Source organism: Triticum urartu, chromosome 5A (assembly GCF_056163025.1).
Source record: "Triticum urartu cultivar PI428250 chromosome 5A, HENAU_Tu73, whole genome shotgun sequence".
Taxonomy (NCBI): domain Eukaryota; kingdom Viridiplantae; phylum Streptophyta; class Magnoliopsida; order Poales; family Poaceae; genus Triticum; species Triticum urartu.
Genome location: NC_141877.1, coordinates 71775798 through 71795034, shown reverse-complemented (window position 1 = coordinate 71795034; position 19237 = coordinate 71775798). Strand labels below are relative to the sequence as shown.

General features: G+C 48.5%; 38 non-coding genes across 38 annotated transcripts; all 38 read left to right on the top strand.

The window, feature by feature from the left end:
• Positions 1 to 246: 246 nt before the first annotated feature.
• LOC147968855 (5S ribosomal RNA) lies at positions 247 to 365 on the top strand. Its single transcript, XR_015606977.1, has one exon. It is a non-coding gene; the product is annotated as a 5S ribosomal RNA (ribosomal RNA).
• Positions 366 to 733: 368 nt separating this feature from the next.
• LOC147968854 (5S ribosomal RNA) lies at positions 734 to 852 on the top strand. The gene has a single exon (XR_015606976.1). It is a non-coding gene; the product is annotated as a 5S ribosomal RNA (ribosomal RNA).
• Positions 853 to 1219: 367 nt separating this feature from the next.
• LOC147968853 (5S ribosomal RNA) lies at positions 1220 to 1338 on the top strand. Its single transcript, XR_015606975.1, has one exon. It is a non-coding gene; the product is annotated as a 5S ribosomal RNA (ribosomal RNA).
• Positions 1339 to 1706: 368 nt separating this feature from the next.
• LOC147968852 (5S ribosomal RNA) lies at positions 1707 to 1825 on the top strand. The gene has a single exon (XR_015605927.1). It is a non-coding gene; the product is annotated as a 5S ribosomal RNA (ribosomal RNA).
• A 368-nt stretch (positions 1826 to 2193) lies between these two features.
• On the top strand, positions 2194 to 2312 carry LOC147968851 (5S ribosomal RNA). The gene has a single exon (XR_015606549.1). It is a non-coding gene; the product is annotated as a 5S ribosomal RNA (ribosomal RNA).
• Positions 2313 to 2676: 364 nt separating this feature from the next.
• Positions 2677 to 2795, top strand: LOC147968850 (5S ribosomal RNA). Its single transcript, XR_015606974.1, has one exon. It is a non-coding gene; the product is annotated as a 5S ribosomal RNA (ribosomal RNA).
• Positions 2796 to 3163: 368 nt separating this feature from the next.
• LOC147968849 (5S ribosomal RNA) lies at positions 3164 to 3282 on the top strand. Its single transcript, XR_015606973.1, has one exon. It is a non-coding gene; the product is annotated as a 5S ribosomal RNA (ribosomal RNA).
• A 367-nt stretch (positions 3283 to 3649) lies between these two features.
• Positions 3650 to 3768, top strand: LOC147968848 (5S ribosomal RNA). The gene has a single exon (XR_015606972.1). It is a non-coding gene; the product is annotated as a 5S ribosomal RNA (ribosomal RNA).
• A 368-nt stretch (positions 3769 to 4136) lies between these two features.
• On the top strand, positions 4137 to 4255 carry LOC147968847 (5S ribosomal RNA). Its single transcript, XR_015606971.1, has one exon. It is a non-coding gene; the product is annotated as a 5S ribosomal RNA (ribosomal RNA).
• A 368-nt stretch (positions 4256 to 4623) lies between these two features.
• On the top strand, positions 4624 to 4742 carry LOC147968846 (5S ribosomal RNA). Its single transcript, XR_015606970.1, has one exon. It is a non-coding gene; the product is annotated as a 5S ribosomal RNA (ribosomal RNA).
• Positions 4743 to 5110: 368 nt separating this feature from the next.
• On the top strand, positions 5111 to 5229 carry LOC147968845 (5S ribosomal RNA). The gene has a single exon (XR_015606461.1). It is a non-coding gene; the product is annotated as a 5S ribosomal RNA (ribosomal RNA).
• A 368-nt stretch (positions 5230 to 5597) lies between these two features.
• LOC147968844 (5S ribosomal RNA) lies at positions 5598 to 5716 on the top strand. Its single transcript, XR_015606460.1, has one exon. It is a non-coding gene; the product is annotated as a 5S ribosomal RNA (ribosomal RNA).
• Positions 5717 to 6084: 368 nt separating this feature from the next.
• Positions 6085 to 6203, top strand: LOC147968843 (5S ribosomal RNA). Its single transcript, XR_015606270.1, has one exon. It is a non-coding gene; the product is annotated as a 5S ribosomal RNA (ribosomal RNA).
• Positions 6204 to 6567: 364 nt separating this feature from the next.
• On the top strand, positions 6568 to 6686 carry LOC147968842 (5S ribosomal RNA). Its single transcript, XR_015606969.1, has one exon. It is a non-coding gene; the product is annotated as a 5S ribosomal RNA (ribosomal RNA).
• A 368-nt stretch (positions 6687 to 7054) lies between these two features.
• LOC147968841 (5S ribosomal RNA) lies at positions 7055 to 7173 on the top strand. Its single transcript, XR_015606967.1, has one exon. It is a non-coding gene; the product is annotated as a 5S ribosomal RNA (ribosomal RNA).
• Positions 7174 to 7541: 368 nt separating this feature from the next.
• On the top strand, positions 7542 to 7660 carry LOC147968840 (5S ribosomal RNA). Its single transcript, XR_015606966.1, has one exon. It is a non-coding gene; the product is annotated as a 5S ribosomal RNA (ribosomal RNA).
• Positions 7661 to 8028: 368 nt separating this feature from the next.
• On the top strand, positions 8029 to 8147 carry LOC147968839 (5S ribosomal RNA). Its single transcript, XR_015605926.1, has one exon. It is a non-coding gene; the product is annotated as a 5S ribosomal RNA (ribosomal RNA).
• A 368-nt stretch (positions 8148 to 8515) lies between these two features.
• On the top strand, positions 8516 to 8634 carry LOC147968838 (5S ribosomal RNA). The gene has a single exon (XR_015606269.1). It is a non-coding gene; the product is annotated as a 5S ribosomal RNA (ribosomal RNA).
• Positions 8635 to 8998: 364 nt separating this feature from the next.
• On the top strand, positions 8999 to 9117 carry LOC147968837 (5S ribosomal RNA). Its single transcript, XR_015606965.1, has one exon. It is a non-coding gene; the product is annotated as a 5S ribosomal RNA (ribosomal RNA).
• A 368-nt stretch (positions 9118 to 9485) lies between these two features.
• Positions 9486 to 9604, top strand: LOC147968836 (5S ribosomal RNA). The gene has a single exon (XR_015606964.1). It is a non-coding gene; the product is annotated as a 5S ribosomal RNA (ribosomal RNA).
• Positions 9605 to 9971: 367 nt separating this feature from the next.
• LOC147968835 (5S ribosomal RNA) lies at positions 9972 to 10090 on the top strand. The gene has a single exon (XR_015606963.1). It is a non-coding gene; the product is annotated as a 5S ribosomal RNA (ribosomal RNA).
• Positions 10091 to 10458: 368 nt separating this feature from the next.
• On the top strand, positions 10459 to 10577 carry LOC147968834 (5S ribosomal RNA). The gene has a single exon (XR_015605925.1). It is a non-coding gene; the product is annotated as a 5S ribosomal RNA (ribosomal RNA).
• A 368-nt stretch (positions 10578 to 10945) lies between these two features.
• LOC147968833 (5S ribosomal RNA) lies at positions 10946 to 11064 on the top strand. The gene has a single exon (XR_015605924.1). It is a non-coding gene; the product is annotated as a 5S ribosomal RNA (ribosomal RNA).
• A 368-nt stretch (positions 11065 to 11432) lies between these two features.
• Positions 11433 to 11551, top strand: LOC147968832 (5S ribosomal RNA). The gene has a single exon (XR_015606459.1). It is a non-coding gene; the product is annotated as a 5S ribosomal RNA (ribosomal RNA).
• A 368-nt stretch (positions 11552 to 11919) lies between these two features.
• Positions 11920 to 12038, top strand: LOC147968831 (5S ribosomal RNA). The gene has a single exon (XR_015606684.1). It is a non-coding gene; the product is annotated as a 5S ribosomal RNA (ribosomal RNA).
• A 364-nt stretch (positions 12039 to 12402) lies between these two features.
• LOC147968830 (5S ribosomal RNA) lies at positions 12403 to 12521 on the top strand. The gene has a single exon (XR_015606962.1). It is a non-coding gene; the product is annotated as a 5S ribosomal RNA (ribosomal RNA).
• Positions 12522 to 12889: 368 nt separating this feature from the next.
• Positions 12890 to 13008, top strand: LOC147968829 (5S ribosomal RNA). The gene has a single exon (XR_015605923.1). It is a non-coding gene; the product is annotated as a 5S ribosomal RNA (ribosomal RNA).
• A 368-nt stretch (positions 13009 to 13376) lies between these two features.
• Positions 13377 to 13495, top strand: LOC147968828 (5S ribosomal RNA). Its single transcript, XR_015605886.1, has one exon. It is a non-coding gene; the product is annotated as a 5S ribosomal RNA (ribosomal RNA).
• Positions 13496 to 13863: 368 nt separating this feature from the next.
• Positions 13864 to 13982, top strand: LOC147968827 (5S ribosomal RNA). Its single transcript, XR_015606218.1, has one exon. It is a non-coding gene; the product is annotated as a 5S ribosomal RNA (ribosomal RNA).
• A 681-nt stretch (positions 13983 to 14663) lies between these two features.
• Positions 14664 to 14782, top strand: LOC147968826 (5S ribosomal RNA). The gene has a single exon (XR_015605799.1). It is a non-coding gene; the product is annotated as a 5S ribosomal RNA (ribosomal RNA).
• A 368-nt stretch (positions 14783 to 15150) lies between these two features.
• LOC147968825 (5S ribosomal RNA) lies at positions 15151 to 15269 on the top strand. The gene has a single exon (XR_015606961.1). It is a non-coding gene; the product is annotated as a 5S ribosomal RNA (ribosomal RNA).
• A 368-nt stretch (positions 15270 to 15637) lies between these two features.
• LOC147968824 (5S ribosomal RNA) lies at positions 15638 to 15756 on the top strand. The gene has a single exon (XR_015606176.1). It is a non-coding gene; the product is annotated as a 5S ribosomal RNA (ribosomal RNA).
• A 367-nt stretch (positions 15757 to 16123) lies between these two features.
• Positions 16124 to 16242, top strand: LOC147968823 (5S ribosomal RNA). The gene has a single exon (XR_015605866.1). It is a non-coding gene; the product is annotated as a 5S ribosomal RNA (ribosomal RNA).
• A 364-nt stretch (positions 16243 to 16606) lies between these two features.
• Positions 16607 to 16725, top strand: LOC147968822 (5S ribosomal RNA). Its single transcript, XR_015606069.1, has one exon. It is a non-coding gene; the product is annotated as a 5S ribosomal RNA (ribosomal RNA).
• A 368-nt stretch (positions 16726 to 17093) lies between these two features.
• Positions 17094 to 17212, top strand: LOC147968821 (5S ribosomal RNA). The gene has a single exon (XR_015606959.1). It is a non-coding gene; the product is annotated as a 5S ribosomal RNA (ribosomal RNA).
• Positions 17213 to 17836: 624 nt separating this feature from the next.
• On the top strand, positions 17837 to 17955 carry LOC147968820 (5S ribosomal RNA). Its single transcript, XR_015606958.1, has one exon. It is a non-coding gene; the product is annotated as a 5S ribosomal RNA (ribosomal RNA).
• A 368-nt stretch (positions 17956 to 18323) lies between these two features.
• On the top strand, positions 18324 to 18442 carry LOC147968819 (5S ribosomal RNA). Its single transcript, XR_015606957.1, has one exon. It is a non-coding gene; the product is annotated as a 5S ribosomal RNA (ribosomal RNA).
• A 364-nt stretch (positions 18443 to 18806) lies between these two features.
• Positions 18807 to 18925, top strand: LOC147968818 (5S ribosomal RNA). The gene has a single exon (XR_015606302.1). It is a non-coding gene; the product is annotated as a 5S ribosomal RNA (ribosomal RNA).
• The last annotated feature ends 312 nt before the right edge of the window (positions 18926 to 19237 follow it).

The window sequence follows — 19237 nt, the reverse complement described above, 5'->3', positions numbered from 1 at the left end:
GCGGCTAGGGAGAGTTGGGGCGCGAAAAGCGCGTTGTGAAAGGGGTGTAGAATACGTGTTGCTGCGGTATAGAGGGAGGGGTGGAAATCGTGGTAAACTCGTCTTCGTAGTTGAGCGAGAGAGTAAGTAGTATAGGGCATTATCCATTAGTAGGCGACGGTTGTAATGGTAGTAAGGAGGTATAGCCGTCTTTGTAGCGGACGTGGGAGTGGGAAGCATAAGGGATGAAGCCGTGGGTAACATGTCGGATGCGATCATACCAGCACTAAAGCACCGGATCCCATCAGAACTCCGAAGTTAAGCGTGCTTGGGCGAGAGTAGTACTAGGATGGGTGACCTCCTGGGAAGTCCTCGTGTTGCATTCCCTTTTTAATTATTTTTGTACGTACGTGAGGAACAGAACGCACGTGCGTGCGTGATATATATTAAGCCTGTCATCATATTTTTGACATTTGCGATGTGTTTTAGCTCGGAGCTCGTTAGTCACGCGGCTAGGGAGAGTTGGGGCGCGAAAAGCGCGTTGTGAAAGGGGTGTAAAATACGTGTTGCTGCGGTATAGAGGGAGGGGTGGAAATCGTGGTAAACTCGTCTTCGTAGTTGAGCGAGAGAGTAAGTAGTATAGGGCATTATCCATTAGTAGGCGACGGTTGTAATGGTAGTAAGAATGTATAGCCGTCTTTGTAGCGGACGTGGGAGTGGGAAGCATAAGGGATGAAGCCGGGGGTAACATGTCGGATGCGATCATACCAGCACTAAAGCACCGGATCCCATCAGAACTCCGAAGTTAAGCGTGCTTGGGCGAGAGTAGTACTAGGATGGGTGACCTCCTGGGAAGTCCTCGTGTTGCATTCCTTTTTAATTATTTTTGTACGTACGTGAGGAACAGAACGCACGTGCGTGCGTGATATATATTAAGCCTGTCATCATATTTTTGACATTTGCGATATGTTTTAGCTCGGAGCTCGTTAGTCACGCGGCTAGGGAGAGTTGGGGCGCGAAAAGCGCGTTGTGAAAGGGGTGTAAAATACGTGTTGCTGCGGTATAGAGGGAGGGGTGGAAATCGTGGTAAACTCGTCTTCGTAGTTGAGCGAGAGAGTAAGTAGTATAGGGCATTATCCATTAGTAGGCGACGGTTGTAATGGTAGTAAGAACGTATAGCCGTCTTTGTAGCGGACGTGGGAGTGGGAAGCATAAGGGATGAAGCCGGGGGTAACATGTCGGATGCGATCATACCAGCACTAAAGCACCGGATCCCATCAGAACTCCGAAGTTAAGCGTGCTTGGGCGAGAGTAGTACTAGGATGGGTGACCTCCTGGGAAGTCCTCGTGTTGCATTCCCTTTTTAATTATTTTTGTACGTACGTGAGGAACAGAACGCACGTGCGTGCGTGATATATATTAAGCCTGTCATCATATTTTTGACATTTGCGATATGTTTTAGCTCGGAGCTCGTTAGTCACGCGGCTAGGGAGAGTTGGGGCGCGAAAAGCGCGTTGTGAAAGGGGTGTAAAATACGTGTTGCTGCGGTATAGAGGGAGGGGTGGAAATCGTGGTAAACTCGTCTTCGTAGTTGAGCGAGAGAGTAAGTAGTATAGGGCATTATCCATTAGTAGGCGACGGTTGTAATGGTAGTAAGAATGTATAGCCGTCTTTGTAGCGGACGTGGGAGTGGGAAGCATAAGGGATGAAGCCGGGGGTAACATGTCGGATGCGATCATACCAGCACTAAAGCACCGGATCCCATCAGAACTCTGAAGTTAAGCGTGCTTGGGCGAGAGTAGTACTAGGATGGGTGACCTCCTGGGAAGTCCTCGTGTTGCATTCCCTTTTTAATTATTTTTGTACGTACGTGAGGAACAGAACGCACGTGCGTGCGTGATATATATTAAGCCTGTCATCATATTTTTGACATTTGCGATATGTTTTAGCTCGGAGCTCGTTAGTCACGCGGCTAGGGAGAGTTGGGGCGCGAAAAGCGCGTTGTGAAAGGGGTGTAAAATACGTGTTGCTGCGGTATAGAGGGAGGGGTGGAAATCGTGGTAAACTCGTCTTCGTAGTTGAGCGAGAGAGTAAGTAGTATAGGGCATTATCCATTAGTAGGCGACGGTTGTAATGGTAGTAAGAATGTATAGCCGTCTTTGTAGCGGACGTGGGAGTGGGAAGCAAAAGGGATGAAGCCGGGGGTAACATGTCGGATGCGATCATACCAGCACTAAAGCACCGGATCCCATCAGAACTCCAGAGTTAAGCGTGCTTGGGCGAGAGTAGTACTAGGATGGGTGACCTCCTGGGAAGTCCTCGTGTTGCATTCCCTTTTTAATTATTTTTGTACGTACGTGAGGAACAGAACGCACGTGCGTGATATATATTAAGCCTGTCATCATATTTTTGACATTTGCGATATGTTTTAGCTCGGAGCTCGTTAGTCACGCGGCTAGGGAGAGTTGGGGCGCGAAAAGCGCGTTGTGAAAGGGGTGTAGAATACGTGTTGCTGCGGTATAGAGGGAGGGGTGGAAATCGTGGTAAACTCGTCTTCGTAGTTGAGCGAGAGAGTAAGTAGTATAGGGCATTATCCATTAGTAGGCGACGGTTGTAATGGTAGTAAGGAGGTATAGCCGTCTTTGTAGCGGACGTGGGAGTGGGAAGCATAAGGGATGAAGCCGGGGGTAACATGTCGGATGCGATCATACCAGCACTAAAGCACCGGATCCCATCAGAACTCCGAAGTTAAGCGTGCTTGGGCGAGAGTAGTACTAGGATGGGTGACCTCCTGGGAAGTCCTCGTGTTGCATTCCCTTTTTAATTATTTTTGTACGTACGTGAGGAACAGAACGCACGTGCGTGCGTGATATATATTAAGCCTGTCATCATATTTTTGACATTTGCCATGTGTTTTAGCTCGGAGCTCGTTAGTCACGCGGCTAGGGAGAGTTGGGGCGCGAAAAGCGCGTTGTGAAAGGGGTGTAAAATACGTGTTGCTGCGGTATAGAGGGAGGGGTGGAAATCGTGGTAAACTCGTCTTCGTAGTTGAGCGAGAGAGTAAGTAGTATAGGGCATTATCCATTAGTAGGCGACGGTTGTAATGGTAGTAAGAATGTATAGCCGTCTTTGTAGCGGACGTGGGAGTGGGAAGCATAAGGGATGAAGCCGGGGGTAACATGTCGGATGCGATCATACCAGCACTAAAGCACCGGATCCCATCAGAACTCCGAAGTTAAGCGTGCTTGGGCGAGAGTAGTACTAGGATGGGTGACCTCCTGGGAAGTCCTCGTGTTGCATTCCTTTTTAATTATTTTTGTACGTACGTGAGGAACAGAACGCACGTGCGTGCGTGATATATATTAAGCCTGTCATCATATTTTTGACATTTGCGATTTGTTTTAGCTCGGAGCTCGTTAGTCACGCGGCTAGGGAGAGTTGGGGCGCGAAAAGCGCGTTGTGAAAGGGGTGTAAAATACGTGTTGCTGCGGTATAGAGGGAGGGGTGGAAATCGTGGTAAACTCGTCTTCGTAGTTGAGCGAGAGAGTAAGTAGTATAGGGCATTATCCATTAGTAGGCGACGGTTGTAATGGTAGTAAGAACGTATAGCCGTCTTTGTAGCGGACGTGGGAGTGGGAAGCATAAGGGATGAAGCCGGGGGTAACATGTCGGATGCGATCATACCAGCACTAAAGCACCGGATCCCATCAGAACTCCGAAGTTAAGCGTGCTTGGGCGAGAGTAGTACTAGGATGGGTGACCTCCTGGGAAGTCCTCGTGTTGCATTCCCTTTTTAATTATTTTTGTACGTACGTGAGGAACAGAACGCACGTGCGTGCGTGATATATATTAAGCCTGTCATCATATTTTTGACATTTGCGATATGTTTTAGCTCGGAGCTCGTTAGTCACGCGGCTAGGGAGAGTTGGGGCGCGAAAAGCGCGTTGTGAAAGGGGTGTAAAATACGTGTTGCTGCGGTATAGAGGGAGGGGTGGAAATCGTGGTAAACTCGTCTTCGTAGTTGAGCGAGAGAGTAAGTAGTATAGGGCATTATCCATTAGTAGGCGACGGTTGTAATGGTAGTAAGAACGTATAGCCGTCTTTGTAGCGGACGTGGGAGTGGGAAGCATAAGGGATGAAGCCGGGGGTAACATGTCGGATGCGATCATACCAGCACTAAAGCACCGGATCCCATCAGAACTCCGAAGTTAAGCGTGCTTGGGCGAGAGTAGTACTAGGATGGGTGACCTCCTGGGAAGTCCTCGTGTTGCATTCCCTTTTTAATTATTTTTGTACGTACGTGAGGAACAGAACGCACGTGCGTGCGTGATATATATTAAGCATGTCATCATATTTTTGACATTTGCGATATGTTTTAGCTCGGAGCTCGTTAGTCACGCGGCTAGGGAGAGTTGGGGCGCGAAAAGCGCGTTGTGAAAGGGGTGTAAAATACGTGTTGCTGCGGTATAGAGGGAGGGGTGGAAATCGTGGTAAACTCGTCTTCGTAGTTGAGCGAGAGAGTAAGTAGTATAGGGCATTATCCATTAGTAGGCGACGGTTGTAATGGTAGTAAGAATGTATAGCCGTCTTTGTAGCGGACGTGGGAGTGGGAAGCATAAGGGATGAAGCCGGGGGTAACATGTCGGATGCGATCATACCAGCACTAAAGCACCGGATCCCATCAGAACTCCGAAGTTAAGCGTGCTTGGGCGAGAGTAGTACTAGGATGGGTGACCTCCTGGGAAGTCCTCGTGTTGCATTCCCTTTTTAATTATTTTTGTATGTACGTGAGGAACAGAACGCACGTGCGTGCGTGATATATATTAAGCCTGTCATCATATTTTTGACATTTGCGATATGTTTTAGCTCGGAGCTCGTTAGTCACGCGGCTAGGGAGAGTTGGGGCGCGAAAAGCGCGTTGTGAAAGGGGTGTAAAATACGTGTTGCTGCGGTATAGAGGGAGGGGTGGAAATCGTGGTAAACTCGTCTTCGTAGTTGAGCGAGAGAGTAAGTAGTATAGGGCATTATCCATTAGTAGGCGACGGTTGTAATGGTAGTAAGAATGTATAGCCGTCTTTGCAGCGGACGTGGGAGTGGGAAGCATAAGGGATGAAGCCGGGGGTAACATGTCGGATGCGATCATACCAGCACTAAAGCACCGGATCCCATCAAAACTCCGAAGTTAAGCGTGCTTGGGCGAGAGTAGTACTAGGATGGGTGACCTCCTGGGAAGTCCTCGTGTTGCATTCCCTTTTTAATTATTTTTGTACGTACGTGAGGAACAGAACGCACGTGCGTGCGTGATATATATTAAGCCTGTCATCATATTTTTGACATTTGCGATATGTTTTAGCTCGGAGCTCGTTAGTCACGCGGCTAGGGAGAGTTGGGGCGCGAAAAGCGCGTTGTGAAAGGGGTGTAAAATACGTGTTGCTGCGGTATAGAGGGAGGGGTGGAAATCGTGGTAAACTCGTCTTCGTAGTTGAGCGAGAGAGTAAGTAGTATAGGGCATTATCCATTAGTAGGCGACGGTTGTAATGGTAGTAAGAATGTATAGCCGTCTTTGCAGCGGACGTGGGAGTGGGAAGCATAAGGGATGAAGCCGGGGGTAACATGTCGGATGCGATCATACCAGCACTAAAGCACCGGATCCCATCAAAACTCCGAAGTTAAGCGTGCTTGGGCGAGAGTAGTACTAGGATGGGTGACCTCCTGGGAAGTCCTCGTGTTGCATTCCCTTTTTAATTATTTTTGTACGTACGTGAGGAACAGAACGCACGTGCGTGCGTGATATATATTAAGCCTGTCATCATATTTTTGACATTTGCGATATGTTTTAGCTCGGAGCTCGTTAGTCACGCGGCTAGGGAGAGTTGGGGCGCGAAAAGCGCGTTGTGAAAGGGGTGTAAAATACGTGTTGCTGCGGTATAGAGGGAGGGGTGGAAATCGTGGTAAACTCGTCTTCGTAGTTGAGCGAGAGAGTAAGTAGTATATGGCATTATCCATTAGTATGCGACGGTTGTAATGGTAGTAAGAAGGTATAGCCGTCTTTGTAGCGGACGTGGGAGTGGGAAGCAAAAGGGATGAAGCCGGGGGTAACATGTCGGATGCGATCATACCAGCACTAAAGCACCGGATCCCATCAGAACTCCAAAGTTAAGCGTGCTTGGGCGAGAGTAGTACTAGGATGGGTGACCTCCTGGGAAGTCCTCGTGTTGCATTCCCTTTTTAATTATTTTTGTACGTACGTGAGGAACAGAACGCACGTGCGTGATATATATTAAGCCTGTCATCATATTTTTGACATTTGCGATATGTTTTAGCTCGGAGCTCGTTAGTCACGCGGCTAGGGAGAGTTGGGGCGCGAAAAGCGCGTTGTGAAAGGGGTGTAGAATACGTGTTGCTGCGGTATAGAGGGAGGGGTGGAAATCGTGGTAAACTCGTCTTCGTAGTTGAGCGAGAGAGTAAGTAGTATAGGGCATTATCCATTAGTAGGCGACGGTTGTAATGGTAGTAAGGAGGTATAGCCGTCTTTGTAGCGGACGTGGGAGTGGGAAGCATAAGGGATGAAGCCGGGGGTAACATGTCGGATGCGATCATACCAGCACTAAAGCACCGGATCCCATCAGAACTCCGAAGTTAAGCGTGCTTGGGCGAGAGTAGTACTAGGATGGGTGACCTCCTGGGAAGTCCTCGTGTTGCATTCCCTTTTTAATTATTTTTGTACGTACGTGAGGAACAGAACGCACGTGCGTGCGTGATATATATTAAGCCTGTCATCATATTTTTGACATTTGCGATGTGTTTTAGCTCGGAGCTCGTTAGTCACGCGGCTAGGGAGAGTTGGGGCGCGAAAAGCGCGTTGTGAAAGGGGTGTAAAATACGTGTTGCTGCGGTATAGAGGGAGGGGTGGAAATCGTGGTAAACTCGTCTTCGTAGTTGAGCGAGAGAGTAAGTAGTATAGGGCATTATCCATTAGTAGGCGACGGTTGTAATGGTAGTAAGAATGTATAGCCGTCTTTGTAGCGGACGTGGGAGTGGGAAGCATAAGGGATGAAGCCGGGGGTAACATGTCGGATGCGATCATACCAGCACTAAAGCACCGGATCCCATCAGAACTCCGAAGTTAAGCGTGCTTGGGCGAGAGTAGTACTAGGATGGGTGACCTCCTGGGAAGTCCTCGTGTTGCATTCCCTTTTTAATTATTTTTGTACGTACGTGAGGAACAGAACGCACGTGCGTGCGTGATATATATTAAGCCTGTCATCATATTTTTGACATTTGCGATATGTTTTAGCTCGGAGCTCGTTAGTCACGCGGCTAGGGAGAGTTGGGGCGCGAAAAGCGCGTTGTGAAAGGGGTGTAAAATACGTGTTGCTGCGGTATAGAGGGAGGGGTGGAAATCGTGGTAAACTCGTCTTCGTAGTTGAGCGAGAGAGTAAGTAGTATAGGGCATTATCCATTAGTAGGCGACGGTTGTAATGGTAGTAAGAACGTATAGCCGTCTTTGTAGCGGACGTGGGAGTGGGAAGCATAAGGGATGAAGCCGGGGGTAACATGTCGGATGCGATCATACCAGCACTAAAGCACCGGATCCCATCAGAACTCCGAAGTTAAGCGTGCTTGGGCGAGAGTAGTACTAGGATGGGTGACCTCCTGGGAAGTCCTCGTGTTGCATTCCCTTTTTAATTATTTTTGTACGTACGTGAGGAACAGAACGCACGTGCGTGCGTGATATATATTAAGCCTGTCATCATATTTTTGACATTTGCGATATGTTTTAGCTCGGAGCTCGTTAGTCACGCGGCTAGGGAGAGTTGGGGCGCGAAAAGCGCGTTGTGAAAGGGGTGTAAAATACGTGTTGCTGCGGTATAGAGGGAGGGGTGGAAATCGTGGTAAACTCGTCTTCGTAGTTGAGCGAGAGAGTAAGTAGTATAGGGCATTATCCATTAGTAGGCGACGGTTGTAATGGTAGTAAGAATGTATAGCCGTCTTTGTAGCGGACGTGGGAGTGGGAAGCATAAGGGATGAAGCCGGGGGTAACATGTCGGATGCGATCATACCAGCACTAAAGCACCGGATCCCATCAGAACTCTGAAGTTAAGCGTGCTTGGGCGAGAGTAGTACTAGGATGGGTGACCTCCTGGGAAGTCCTCGTGTTGCATTCCCTTTTTAATTATTTTTGTACGTACGTGAGGAACAGAACGCACGTGCGTGCGTGATATATATTAAGCCTGTCATCATATTTTTGACATTTGCGATATGTTTTAGCTCGGAGCTCGTTAGTCACGCGGCTAGGGAGAGTTGGGGCGCGAAAAGCGCGTTGTGAAAGGGGTGTAAAATACGTGTTGCTGCGGTATAGAGGGAGGGGTGGAAATCGTGGTAAACTCGTCTTCGTAGTTGAGCGAGAGAGTAAGTAGTATAGGGCATTATCCATTAGTAGGCGACGGTTGTAATGGTAGTAAGAATGTATAGCCGTCTTTGTAGCGGACGTGGGAGTGGGAAGCAAAAGGGATGAAGCCGGGGGTAACATGTCGGATGCGATCATACCAGCACTAAAGCACCGGATCCCATCAGAACTCCAAAGTTAAGCGTGCTTGGGCGAGAGTAGTACTAGGATGGGTGACCTCCTGGGAAGTCCTCGTGTTGCATTCCCTTTTTAATTATTTTTGTACGTACGTGAGGAACAGAACGCACGTGCGTGATATATATTAAGCCTGTCATCATATTTTTGACATTTGCGATATGTTTTAGCTCGGAGCTCGTTAGTCACGCGGCTAGGGAGAGTTGGGGCGCGAAAAGCGCGTTGTGAAAGGGGTGTAGAATACGTGTTGCTGCGGTATAGAGGGAGGGGTGGAAATCGTGGTAAACTCGTCTTCGTAGTTGAGCGAGAGAGTAAGTAGTATAGGGCATTATCCATTAGTAGGCGACGGTTGTAATGGTAGTAAGGAGGTATAGCCGTCTTTGTAGCGGACGTGGGAGTGGGAAGCATAAGGGATGAAGCCGGGGGTAACATGTCGGATGCGATCATACCAGCACTAAAGCACCGGATCCCATCAGAACTCCGAAGTTAAGCGTGCTTGGGCGAGAGTAGTACTAGGATGGGTGACCTCCTGGGAAGTCCTCGTGTTGCATTCCCTTTTTAATTATTTTTGTACGTACGTGAGGAACAGAACGCACGTGCGTGCGTGATATATATTAAGCCTGTCATCATATTTTTGACATTTGCGATGTGTTTTAGCTCGGAGCTCGTTAGTCACGCGGCTAGGGAGAGTTGGGGCGCGAAAAGCGCGTTGTGAAAGGGGTGTAAAATACGTGTTGCTGCGGTATAGAGGGAGGGGTGGAAATCGTGGTAAACTCGTCTTCGTAGTTGAGCGAGAGAGTAAGTAGTATAGGGCATTATCCATTAGTAGGCGACGGTTGTAATGGTAGTAAGAATGTATAGCCGTCTTTGTAGCGGACGTGGGAGTGGGAAGCATAAGGGATGAAGCCGGGGGTAACATGTCGGATGCGATCATACCAGCACTAAAGCACCGGATCCCATCAGAACTCCGAAGTTAAGCGTGCTTGGGCGAGAGTAGTACTAGGATGGGTGACCTCCTGGGAAGTCCTCGTGTTGCATTCCTTTTTAATTATTTTTGTACGTACGTGAGGAACAGAACGCACGTGCGTGCGTGATATATATTAAGCCTGTCATCATATTTTTGACATTTGCGATTTGTTTTAGCTCGGAGCTCGTTAGTCACGCGGCTAGGGAGAGTTGGGGCGCGAAAAGCGCGTTGTGAAAGGGGTGTAAAATACGTGTTGCTGCGGTATAGAGGGAGGGGTGGAAATCGTGGTAAACTCGTCTTCGTAGTTGAGCGAGAGAGTAAGTAGTATAGGGCATTATCCATTAGTAGGCGACGGTTGTAATGGTAGTAAGAACGTATAGCCGTCTTTGTAGCGGACGTGGGAGTGGGAAGCATAAGGGATGAAGCCGGGGGTAACATGTCGGATGCGATCATACCAGCACTAAAGCACCGGATCCCATCAGAACTCCGAAGTTAAGCGTGCTTGGGCGAGAGTAGTACTAGGATGGGTGACCTCCTGGGAAGTCCTCGTGTTGCATTCCCTTTTTAATTATTTTTGTACGTACGTGAGGAACAGAACGCACGTGCGTGCGTGATATATATTAAGCCTGTCATCATATTTTTGACATTTGCGATATGTTTTAGCTCGGAGCTCGTTAGTCACGCGGCTAGGGAGAGTTGGGGCGCGAAAAGCGCGTTGTGAAAGGGGTGTAAAATACGTGTTGCTGCGGTATAGAGGGAGGGGTGGAAATCGTGGTAAACTCGTCTTCGTAGTTGAGCGAGAGAGTAAGTAGTATAGGGCATTATCCATTAGTAGGCGACGGTTGTAATGGTAGTAAGAACGTATAGCCGTCTTTGTAGCGGACGTGGGAGTGGGAAGCATAAGGGATGAAGCCGGGGGTAACATGTCGGATGCGATCATACCAGCACTAAAGCACCGGATCCCATCAGAACTCTGAAGTTAAGCGTGCTTGGGCGAGAGTAGTACTAGGATGGGTGACCTCCTGGGAAGTCCTCGTGTTGCATTCCCTTTTTAATTATTTTTGTACGTACGTGAGGAACAGAACGCACGTGCGTGCGTGATATATATTAAGCCTGTCATCATATTTTTGACATTTGCGATATGTTTTAGCTCGGAGCTCGTTAGTCACGCGGCTAGGGAGAGTTGGGGCGCGAAAAGCGCGTTGTGAAAGGGGTGTAAAATACGTGTTGCTGCGGTATAGAGGGAGGGGTGGAAATCGTGGTAAACTCGTCTTCGTAGTTGAGCGAGAGAGTAAGTAGTATAGGGCATTATCCATTAGTAGGCGACGGTTGTAATGGTAGTAAAAATGTATAGCCGTCTTTGTAGCGGACGTGGGAGTGGGAAGCATAAGGGATGAAGCCGGGGGTAACATGTCGGATGCGATCATACCAGCACTAAAGCACCGGATCCCATCAGAACTCTGAAGTTAAGCGTGCTTGGGCGAGAGTAGTACTAGGATGGGTGACCTCCTGGGAAGTCCTCGTGTTGCATTCCCTTTTTAATTATTTTTGTACGTACGTGAGGAACAGAACGCACGTGCGTGCGTGATATATATTAAGCCTGTCATCATATTTTTGACATTTGCGATATGTTTTAGCTCGGAGCTCGTTAGTCACGCGGCTAGGGAGAGTTGGGGCGCGAAAAGCGCGTTGTGAAAGGGGTGTAAAATACGTGTTGCTGCGGTATAGAGGGAGGGGTGGAAATCGTGGTAAACTCGTCTTCGTAGTTGAGCGAGAGAATAAGTAGTATAGGGCATTATCCATTAGTAGGCGACGGTTGTGATGGTAGTAAGAATGTATAGCCGTCTTTGTAGCGGACGTGGGAGTGGGAAGCATAAGGGATGAAGCCGGGGGTAACATGTCGGATGCGATCATACCAGCACTAAAGCACCGGATCCCATCAAAACTCCGAAGTTAAGCGTGCTTGGGCGAGAGTAGTACTAGGATGGGTGACCTCCTGGGAAGTCCTCGTGTTGCATTCCCTTTTTAATTATTTTTGTACGTACGTGAGGAACAGAACGCACGTGCGTGCGTGATATATATTAAGCCTGTCATCATATTTTTGACATTTGCGATATGTTTTAGCTCGGAGCTCGTTAGTCACGCGGCTAGGGAGAGTTGGGGCGCGAAAAGCGCGTTGTGAAAGGGGTGTAAAATACGTGTTGCTGCGGTATAGAGGGAGGGGTGGAAATCGTGGTAAACTCGTCTTCGTAGTTGAGCGAGAGAGTAAGTAGTATAGGGCATTATCCATTAGTAGGCGACGGTTGTAATGGTAGTAAGAAGGTATAGCCGACTTTGTAGCGGACGTGGGAGTGGGAAGCAAAAGGGATGAAGCCGGGGGTAACATGTCGGATGCGATCATACCAGCACTAAAGCACCGGATCCCATCAGAACTCCAAAGTTAAGCGTGCTTGGGCGAGAGTAGTACTAGGATGGGTGACCTCCTGGGAAGTCCTCTTGTTGCATTCCCTTTTTAATTATTTTTGTACGTACGTGAGGAACAGAACGCACGTGCGTGATATATATTAAGCCTGTCATCATATTTTTGACATTTGCGATATGTTTTAGCTCGGAGCTCGTTAGTCATGCGGCTAGGGAGAGTTGGGGCGCGAAAAGCGCGTTGTGAAAGGGGTGTAAAATACGTCTTGCTGCGGTATAGAGGGAGGGGTGGAAATCGTGGTAAACTCGTCTTCGTAGTTGAGCGAGAGAGTAAGTAGTATAGGGCATTATCCATTAGTAGGCGACGGTTGTAATGGTAGTAAGAATGTATAGCCGTCTTTGTAGCGGACGTGGGAGTGGGAAGCATAAGGGATGAAGCCGGGGGTAACATGTCGGATGCGATCATACCAGCACTAAAGCACCGGATCCCATCAGAACTCCGAAGTTAAGCGTGCTTGGGCGAGAGTAGTACTAGGATGGGTGACCTCCTGGGAAGTCCTCGTGTTGCATTCCCTTTTTAATTATTTTTGTACGTACGTGAGGAACAGAACGCACGTGCGTGCGTGATATATATTAAGCCTGTCATCATATTTTTGACATTTGCGATGTGTTTTACCTCGGAGCTCGTTAGTCACGCGGCTAGGGAGAGTTGGGGCGCGAAAAGCGCGTTGTGAAAGGGGTGTAAAATACGTGTTGCTGCGGTATAGAGGGAGGGGTGGAAATCGTGGTAAACTCGTCTTCGTAGTTGAGCGAGAGAGTAAGTAGTATAGGGCATTATCCATTAGTAGGCGACGGTTGTAATGGTAGTAAGAATGTATAGCCGTCTTTGTAGCGGACGTGGGAGTGGGAAGCATAAGGGATGAAGCCGGGGGTAACATGTCGGATGCGATCATACCAGCACTAAAGCACCGGATCCCATCAGAACTCTGAAGTTAAGCGTGCTTGGGCGAGAGTAGTACTAGGATGGGTGACCTCCTGGGAAGTCCTCGTGTTGCATTCCCTTTTTAATTATTTTTGTACGTACGTGAGGAACAGAACGCACGTGCGTGCGTGATATATATTAAGCCTGTCATCATATTTTTGACATTTGCGATATGTTTTAGCTCGGAGCTCGTTAGTCACGCGGCTAGGGAGAGTTGGGGCGCGAAAAGCGCGTTGTGAAAGGGGTGTAAAATACGTGTTGCTGCGGTATAGAGGGAGGGGTGGAAATCGTGGTAAACTCGTCTTCGTAGTTGAGCGAGAGAGTAAGTAGTATAGGGCATTATCCATTAGTAGGCGACGGTTGTAATGGTAGTAAGAATGTATAGCCGTCTTTGTAGCGGACGTGGGAGTGGGAAGCATAAGGGATGAAGCCGGGGGTAACATGTCGGATGCGATCATACCAGCACTAAAGCACCGGATCCCATCAGAACTCTGAAGTTAAGCGTGCTTGGGCGAGAGTAGTACTGGGATGGGTGACCTCCTGGGAAGTCCTCGTGTTGCATTCCCTTTTTAATTATTTTTGTACGTACGTGAGGAACAGAACGCACGTGCGTGCGTGATATATATTAAGCCTGTCATCATATTTTTGACATTTGCGATGTGTTTTAGCTCGGAGCTCGTTAGTCACGCGGCTAGGGAGAGTTGGGGCGCGAAAAGCGCGTTGTGAAAGGGGTGTAAAATACGTGTTGCTGCGGTATAGAGGGAGGGGTGGAAATCGTGGTAAACTCGTCTTCGTAGTTGAGCGAGAGAGTAAGTAGTATAGGGCATTATCCATTAGTAGGCGACGGTTGTAATGGTAGTAAGAACGTATAGCCGTCTTTGTAGCGGACGTGGGAGTGGGAAGCATAAGGGATGAAGCCGGGGGTAACATGTCGGATGCGATCATACCAGCACTAAAGCACCGGATCCCATCAGAACTCCGAAGTTAAGCGTGCTTGGGCGAGAGTAGTACTAGGATGGGTGACCTCCTGGGAAGTCGTCGTGTTGCATTCCCTTTTTAATTATTTTTGTACGTACGTGAGGAACAGAACGCACGTGCGTGCGTGATATATATTAAGCTTGTCATCATATTTTTGACATTTGCGATGTGTTTTAGCTCGGAGCTCGTTAGTCACGCGGCTAGGGAGAGTTGGGGCGCGAAAAGCGCGTTGTGAAAGGGGTGTAAAATACGTGTTGCTGCGGTATAGAGGGAGGGGTGGAAATCGTGGTAAACTCGTCTTCGTAGTTGAGCGAGAGAGTAAGTAGTATAGGGCATTATCCATTAGTAGGATGGGTGACCTCCTGGGATGTCCTCGTGTTGCATTCCCTTTTTAATTGTTTTTGTACGTACGTGAGGAACAGAACGCACGTGCGTGCGTGATATATATTAAGCCTGTCATCATATTTTTGACATTTGCGATGTGTTTTAGCTCGGAGCTCGTTAGTCACGCGGCTAGGGAGAGTTGGGGCGCGAAAAGCGCGTTGTGAAAGGGGTGTAAAATACGTGTTGCTGCGGTATAGAGGGAGGGGTGGAAATCGTGGTAAACTCGTCTTCGTAGTTGAGCGAGAGAGTAAGTAGTATAGGGCATTATCCATTAGTAGGCGACGGTTGTAATGGTAGTAAGAACGTATAGCCGTCTTTGTAGCGGACGTGGGAGTGGGAAGCATAAGGGATGAAGCCGGGGGTAACATGTCGGATGCGATCATACCAGCACAAAAGCACCGGATCCCATCAGAACTCCGAAGTTAAGCGTGCTTGGGCGAGAGTAGTACTAGGATGGGTGACCTCCTGGGAAGTCCTCGTGTTGCATTCCCTTTTTAATTATTTTTGTACGTACGTGAGGAACAGAACGCACGTGCGTGCGTGATATATATTAAGCCTGTCATCATATTTTTGACATTTGCGATGTGTTTTAGCTCGGAGCTCGTTAGTCACGCGGCTAGGGAGAGTTGGGGCGCGAAAAGCGCGTTGTGAAAGGGGTGTAAAATACGTGTTGCTGCGGTATAGAGGGAGGGGTGGAAATCGTGGTAAACTCGTCTTCGTAGTTGAGCGAGAGAGTAAGTAGTATAGGGCATTATCCATTAGTAGGCGACGGTTGTAATGGTAGTAAGAACGTATAGCCGTCTTTGGAGCGGACGTGGGAGTGGGAAGCATAAGGGATGAAGCCGGGGGTAACATGTCGGATGCGATCATACCAGCACTAAAGCACCGGATCCCATCAGAACTCCGAAGTTAAGCGTGCTTGGGCGAGAGTAGTACTAGGATGGGTGACCTCCTGGGAAGTCCTCGTGTTGCATTCCCTTTTTAATTATTTTTGTGCGTACGTGAGGAACAGAACGCACGTGCGTGCGTGATATATATTAAGCCTGTCATCATATTTTTGACATTTGCGATGTGTTTTAGGTCGGAGCTCGTTAGTCACGCGGCTAGGGAGAGTTGGGGCGCGAAAAGCGCGTTGTGAAAGGGGTGTAAAATACGTGTTGCTGCGGTATAGAGGGAGGGGTGGAAATCGTGGTAAACTCGTCTTCGTAGTTGAGCGAGAGAGTAAGTAGTATAGGGCATTATCCATTAGTAGGCGACGGTTGTAATGGTAGTAAGAATGTATAGCCGTCTTTGTAGCGGACGTGGGAGTGGGAAGCATAAGGGATGAAGCCGGGGGTAACATGTCGGATGCGATCATACCAGCACTAAAGCACCAGATCCCATCAGAACTCCGAAGTTAAGCGTGCTTGGGCGAGAGTAGTACTAGGATGGGTGACCTCCTGGGAAGTCCTCGTGTTGCATTCCCTTTTTAATTATTTTTGTACGTACGTGAGGAACAGAACGCACGTGCGTGCGTGATATATATTAAGCCTGTCATCATATTTTTGACATTTGCGATATGTTTTAGCTCGGAGCTCGTTAGTCACGCGGCTAGGGAGAGTTAGGGCGCGAAAAGCGCGTTGTGAAAGGGTGTAAAATACGTGTTGCTGCGGTAGAGAGGGAGGGGTGGAAATCGTGGTAAACTCGTCTTCGTAGTTGAGCGAGAGAGTAAGTAGTATAGGGCATTATCCATTAGTAGGCGACGGTTGTAATGGTAGTAAGAACGTATAGCCGTCTTTGTAGCGGACGTGGGAGTGGGAAGCATAAGGGATGAAGCCGGGGGTAACATGTCGCATGCGATCATACCAGCACTAAAGCACCGGATCCCATCAGAACTCCGAAGTTAAGCGTGCTTGGGCGAGAGTAGTACTAGGATGGGTGACCTCCTGGGAAGTCCTCGTGTTGCATTCCCTTTTTAATTATTTTTGTACGTACGTGAGGAACAGAACGCACGTGCGTGATATATATTAAGCCTGTCATCATATTTTTGACATTTGCGATATGTTTTAGCTCGGAGCTCGTTAGTCACGCGGCTAGGGAGAGTTGGGGCGCGAAAAGCGCGTTGTGAAAGGGGTGTAAAATACGTGTTGCTGCGGTATAGAGGGAGGGGTGGAAATCGTGGTAAACTCGTCTTCGTAGTTGAGCGAGAGAGTAAGTAGTATAGGGCATTATCCATTAGTAGGCGACGGTTGTAATGGTAGTAAGAATGTATAGCCGTCTTTGTAGCGGACGTGGGAGTGGGAAGCATAAGGGATGAAGCCGGGGGTAACATGTCGGATGCGATCATACCAGCACTAAAGCACCGGATCCCATCAGAACTCCGAAGTTAAGCGTGCTTGGGTGAGAGTAGTACTAGGATGGGTGACCTCCTGGGAAGTCCTCGTGTTGCATTCCCTTTTTAATTATTTTTGTACGTACGTGAGGAACAGAACGCACGTGCGTGCGTGATATATATTAAGCCTGTCATCATATTTTTGACATTTGCGATATGTTTTAGCTCGGAGCTCGTTAGTCACGCGGCTAGGGAGAGTTGGGGCGCGAAAAGCGCGTTGTGAAAGGGGTGTAAAATACGTGTTGCTGCGGTATAGAGGGAGGGGTGGAAATCGTGGTAAACTCGTCTTCGTAGTTGAGCGAGAGAGTAAGTAGTATAGGGCATTATCCATTAGTAGGCGACGGTTGTAATGGTAGTAAGAATGTATAGCCGTCTTTGTAGCGGACGTGGGAGTGGGAAGCATAAGGGATGAAGCCGGGGGTAACATGTCGGATGCGATCATACCAGCACTAAAGCACCGGATCCCATCAGAACTCCGAAGTTAAGCGTGCTTGGGCGAGAGTAGTACTAGGATGGGTGACCTCCTGGGAAGTCCTCGTGTTGCATTCCCTTTTTAATTATTTTTGTACGTACGTGAGGAACAGAACGCACGTGCGTGCGTGATATATATTAAGCCTGTCATCATATTTTTGACATTTGCGATGTGTTTTAGCTCGGAGCTCGTTAGTCACGCGGCTAGGGAGAGTTGGGGCGCGAAAAGCGCGTTGTGAAAGGGGTGTAAAATACGTGTTGCTGCGGTATAGAGGGAGGGGTGGAAATCGTGGTAAACTCGTCTTCGTAGTTGAGCGAGAGAGTAAGTAGTATAGGGCATTATCCATTAGTACGCGACGGTTGTAATGGTAGTAAGAATGTATAGCCGTCTTTGTAGCGGACGTTCATCATATTTTTGACATTTGCGATATGTTTTAGCTCGGAGCTCGTTAGTCACGCGGCTAGGGAGAGTTGGGGCGCGAAAAGCGCGTTGTGAAAGGGTGTAAAATACGTGTTGCTGCGGTATAGAGGGAGGGGTGGAAATCGTGGTAAACTCGTCTTCGTAGTTGAGCGAGAGAGTAAGTAGTATAGGGCATTATCCATTAGTAGGCGACGGTTGTAATGGTAGTAAGAATGTATAGCCGTCTTTGCAGCGGACGTGGGAGTGGGAAGCATAAGGGATGAAGCCGGGGGTAACATGTCGGATGCGATCATACCAGCACTAAAGCACCGGATCCCATCAGAACTCCGAAGTTAAGCGTGCTTGGGCGAGAGTAGTACTAGGATGGGTGACCTCCTGGGAAGTCCTCGTGTTGCATTCCCTTTTTAATTATTTTTGTACGTACGTGAGGAACAGAACGCACGTGCGTGCGTGATATATATTAAGCCTGTCATCATATTTTTGACATTTGCGATATGTTTTAGCTCGGAGCTCGTTAGTCACGCGGCTAGGGAGAGTTGGGGCGCGAAAAGCGCGTTGTGAAAGGGGTGTAAAATACGTGTTTCTGCGGTATAGAGGGAGGGGTGGAAATCGTGGTAAACTCGTCTTCGTAGTTGAGCGAGAGAGTAAGTAGTATAGGGCATTATCCATTAGTAGGCGATGGTTGTAATGGTAGTAAGAAGGTATAGCCGTCTTTGTAGCGGACGTGGGAGTGGGAAGCATAAGGGATGAAGCCGGGGGTGACATGTCGGATGCGATCATACCAGCACTAAAGCACCGGATCCCATCAGAACTCCGAAGTTAAGCGTGCTTGGGCGAGAGTAGTACTAGGATGGGTGACCTCCTGGGAAGTCCTCGTGTTGCATTCCCTTTTTAATTATTTTTGTACGTACGTGAGGAACAGAACGCACGTGCGTGATATATATTAAGCCTGTCATCATAGTTTTGACATTTGCGATATGTTTTAGCTCGGAGCTCGTTAGTCATGCGGCTAAGGAGAGTTGGGGCGCGAAAAGCGCGTTGTGAAAGGGGTGTAAAATACGTGTTGCTGCGGTATAGAGGGAGGGGTGGAAATCGTGGTAAACTCGTCTTCGTAGTTGAGCGAGAGAGTAAGTAGTATAGGGCATTATCCATTAGTAGGCGACGGTTGTAATGGTAGTAAGAATGTATAGCCGTCTTTGCAGCGGACGTGGGACTGGGAAGCATAAGGGATGAAGCCGGGGGTAACATGTCGGATGCGATCATACCATCACTAAAGCACCGGATCCCATCAGAACTCCGAAGTTAAGCGTGCTTGGGCGAGAGTAGTACTAGGATGGGTGACCTCCTGGGAAGTCCTCGTGTTGCATTCCCTTTTTAATTATTTTTGTACGTACGTGAGGAACAGAACGCACGTGCGTGCGTGATATATATTAAGCCTGTCATCATATTTTTGACATTTGCGATGTGTTTTAGCTCGGAGCTCGTTAGTCACGCGGCTAGGGAGAGTTGGGGCGCGAAAAGCGCGTTGTGAAAGGGGTGTAAAATACGTGTTGCTGCGGTATAGAGGGAGGGGTGGAAATCGTGGTAAACTCGTCTTCGTAGTTGAGCGAGAGAGTAAGTAGTATAGGGCATTATCCATTAGTAGGCGACGGTTGTAATGGTAGTAAGAATGTATAGCCGTC